The following is a 4,282-nucleotide window of genomic DNA, read 5'->3' as shown; positions in this document are numbered from 1 at the left end:
CTCCCGTCGGATAGCCCGGTCGCATGGTGTAAGTCTTTTAAGGTGGTGCCACTTCACCGATTTGCGTGTCGATGAGGATGAAATTATGGTGAAAACAACAAAACACCCAGTCCCCAAGCGGAGTAAAAATATGCGACCGGATCGGGAATCGAACCCAGACCGCTCGCATATCCTTCTGCAGCGAAGGCCACTTTTTTATTTTTATTCGAACGCTTTAATTAAAGTTCGTAAAGCGACAGCCTATCCACGTCTTTTCATTTTGCTTGCTGCATTTGGTCGGGGCAGACGTCGCATGACACCCGTTCAAGTTCATCGTCGATCCTTTAACTCAGTTTTTTTTTATTCTTGCGCAGGGGCCCCGCTAATCTTCTGTGTATCGTTCCAATTTCAGTATATGTAACGCCGAAAGCTACGGAAGCTGACAGTTCATGATTATTAGTAATTAATTTGAAATTTTGGTAATGCAGCGTCTCCGATGAATATCTTGAAACAGTTCTGAAATACGTTTCGATAAGAGCAAAGAGGTCGGGGACATGTAAAAGTGAACATGTTTATGATATCCAATGTCAATGACAGTTTATGACAAGCTATTTTGATGAAGCAAAACAGGCCTTTCTTACTGCATATCTTTACTCAGTGTGGCATATTACGCAAAAGTCGCTTAGAATCTAAGTAACGGACTCTGTGGTAATTTTGGCGAACATAACAACAAACGGAAAACCAGTTAAATGAGATTGTTTATCAACTGACTATACTGGAATACAGTAACAGAACGTCGTAAGTTTGGTGTAACTACTGACTGTTTGTGTAAATGTTGCATGTGAACAGCTGAGCTTTTAACAGAAATTCTTGAGCACCGCACTAGTGGCTTTTAGCTGCCATTACAGTACGGACTTGGAAGCAGTTTTGCGATTTGGATAATTTATTCCTGAAAGAGCTTATTTCAAATAATCGCGGGATGTATAAAGAATTTTCCGTTATTTCGCAGTAAATATGATGCAGTCTAGGGACACGTGTTATGCAGTGATCCTTTTTCACAGCTTTTCTTGAGTGGAACAATCTGTTTCAGCATTACAAACACACATAACATTCAATATTCGCCCCACCTCAACCAGAGCAGAATTCCTGTTCTTCCTACCACCGTGCTTCACTAAATCTGACTATTCCTACTCCAGCCTATCATTTCGCTGTTGAAATTCTCTAGTCTGTCTGTCAGATTAATTTGTCAACATAGGACAAAAATTATGACATTGGACGGTGGATTGATCGCACAACCAATGAGGAGGTACTGACTACTATTCAGGAGGTAAGAAATCTATGAGAAATTCGAGTAATTTGAAGGAATCTGTTGATATGAGGCATCCTGAGGCATCAAGGAATCTTCTACTTGGCAATGGAAAGAAATGTGAGCGGGGCGGGGGTAAAAAGTGAATGGTCGGACCTAGGCTTGACTACAGCAAACAGGTTCAAACGGATCTAGGTTGTAGTAGTTATACGGAGATGAGAAGGTTTGCGCGGCATAGACTAGCATGGGTGGCTACATCAGACCAACCTTTGGATTGAAGACCACATTATAACAAGAATCATATTTCATTTTTAAATCAGGAAGTAGACAGGCCTACATGTAAATATCTTTGGGAACCTTCGAGATATAAGCGCAGTCTGCTGCAGCTGAATAAAGTCTCACTGGCCTACATCATTTCCTTCTATCGTAAGTTGTGCATTTTGCATGTTCTCATCAGGATTATTGTCATGATTAGAGCTTTGGGAGGTTGCCAGCTACTCACTTTGCTGTACTCGTGTCAAAATCTTCTGGCAGGAACAAGTTTTTCGGGATGCTGATTAATTTCTGACATCACACGTGTTGCGTCGTCATGAGGTACAACGTAGTCAATTTTCATTGATGAGGTTTTGCAGAACAGACAGAAGTGATTCCTGGTGTTGCTATATTTTCGTTGTCAACATGGTTTACTCTGAATGCACTTGACGTCGTTGACAGGAGACACAATCTTTGGAAGGTGAGTAAATGAGACGACGACCAAAGTCGGTCAGCGCTGAACTCATGTTACGTATTATTGTCCGGCGACTCTCTTAAGGAATGACGACGAAACGATAAACATTTGTAATTACTTACATTACAAAATATGAAGAACTTGAAGCTAACAATTAATTTCTAACTAGGGCAAAGGTATATGGTAATATTGGTAATTTTCGCCTAACATTAATATACGCTCAATAGTACACTCCTGATGGCCTAAAGTTATCGAACAATTGTAAAGTAAAAGAAATGAACCATCGGATAGCACCGACAGAATATATTATTCTTTATCTTGGCCGTTCTTGCGCGGTGCCTGTAAATGTCTATGTACATGTATCGATTAATGATGTAAAAGAGAATTCTGTTGTTTCAAGACAAATGAGGCATTTGGCGCCTCACCTTTTACTGTTTGTATTCCATGAGAGGCGGACGCGGACTTGCTGCGTTGCGCATCGGTATTTTATATTTTATGTGAAAATATTGAGTGAATATGCTAATTGTTATTTTTACAATCAGAAAACATGTAGTTGCTTGTAATTGATTACGAACAGACAGCATCAAGAGGACATTTTGACTGTTATGTATAAAGTATTTAACCACAATGGTCATCTATTGTAATTTGATATGAAAAGGTACGTAGCATTAAAAAAAGTGTGTTAAAGATAAATGTGCTTATTTTAGTAAATTAACCTTGATGATTTCCATGTCCTCATTTACTCAATTGATAATTATTTTGTGTTAGTTCATCACCAGAAATTACGATCACGCTATTGGGCCGAACGCAGCATGAGGCTGAAGGAACATTATCGTTTTCCTATTACTGTATTTCTTAAAAAAATTTTTTAATTGTGTAGTGTTGCATTTCTTTTAAAGTCTATAAATTTTCCGGTCCCTTAGTGTTGTTTCGGGTATGACTACATCGCGGATATAAAAATGCACAGAAATGATAATGATTCTCTTATTCAGTGCTCAACGTATGTTATTATAATAGTGTAATCAGTCCCTGATTCTGTTGCCAAATGGCCCACCAAAATATTCACTTTTTCGACATTTTTAAAAAAAATGTATAAAATAGCAACTCTTTTTCTTTCCACCCCCCACCCCCCCAAGAGCAACGCTACAATATTCCTCTAGTCTGGCCGTCACCAACCACTATAGAGTACTAAAAGAGAAAACAAGGAATAAATAGCTGTCTCAGTTCCAAACTGCAATAAATACATTGAGCGCAAATAAAATAATCTTACTTTCACTTTAACTCGTGTTGTAAAGGAAAGGACTGACTACAGGATTAACAACAAATAGGCCTATATATTCTTGACATAAAAATACAAGCACTGCGCCTCGTAATACCTTGAAAGGCGTTGGCTATCCGCACTGACTTCTTTCATAAGCGCACAAATGTCTTCTATTAGCTTCCAAAGCGTAATACTGTATTTCTGACAGGCTATACATCCTGGTTGGGTGAGGCGTTTATCTGTGTGTAGGCAGGGATAGGATATCTGCAGGGCTGAACGACTTTGGACAGCAGCAGCCAAACAGATGTTTGCCTAGAAAATTTACCTCGAGCAAACACGGTTACAACAGGAATTCCCTCTGAGCTCGGCTTTTGTGAGTTGTAGATAATCCAGTGCTAGTTCTGGACGTACTCCGCGATTCTACCAGTTTCAGCATGCTGTATCATACATTTTAGTAAGATCACTGCATGTTTTATGTTTAATCTGTGTGTTTGATGTGTATCAGTTCCTGTTTTTACAGATCATATTCGTGGGCTCTGAGCACTATGGGACTTAACATCTGTGGTCATCAGTCTCCTAGAACTTAGAACTACGTAAACCTAACTAACCTAAGGACATCACACACATCCGTGCCCGAGGCAGGATTCGAACCTGCGACCGGAGCGGTCACGCGGTTCCAGACTGAAGCGCCTAGAACCGCACGGCCAGATCATATTCGTTTTAATCATGTTGATACAGAGTAATATCTCATGTCTCAAATTTGTTCACATTATAATGAAAATCAGCGTACCATTGTGATCAGTCCAGAACCTTGTTCCCAGGTCGATGCTGGTATCCAGTTGCAATTAACACACCCGCGAACACCAGTAGCACTCAAACCCAGACACTCTGTGTCAATTAAAGGTACGAAGAGCGATTCTATTGTATTAATTTTGGTCCTGTTAAATAACTACACCACTAATGATTATCATGCGGTATTTGAGGTAAACTGCATCCACCGTCATGGATT

General features: G+C 39.8%; 1 non-coding gene across 1 annotated transcript; it reads right to left on the bottom strand.

Moving 5' to 3' along the window:
• Positions 1–308: 308 nt before the first annotated feature.
• Positions 309–413, bottom strand: LOC126191755 (U6 spliceosomal RNA). The gene has a single exon (XR_007538468.1). It is a non-coding gene; the product is annotated as a U6 spliceosomal RNA (small nuclear RNA).
• Positions 414–4,282: the final 3,869 nt, after the last annotated feature.

Source organism: Schistocerca nitens, chromosome 6 (genome assembly GCF_023898315.1).
Source record: "Schistocerca nitens isolate TAMUIC-IGC-003100 chromosome 6, iqSchNite1.1, whole genome shotgun sequence".
Classification (NCBI taxonomy): domain Eukaryota; kingdom Metazoa; phylum Arthropoda; class Insecta; order Orthoptera; family Acrididae; genus Schistocerca; species Schistocerca nitens.
The sequence above is the reverse complement of the archived record's forward strand: the minus strand, read 5'-3'. Positions and strand labels throughout refer to the sequence as shown.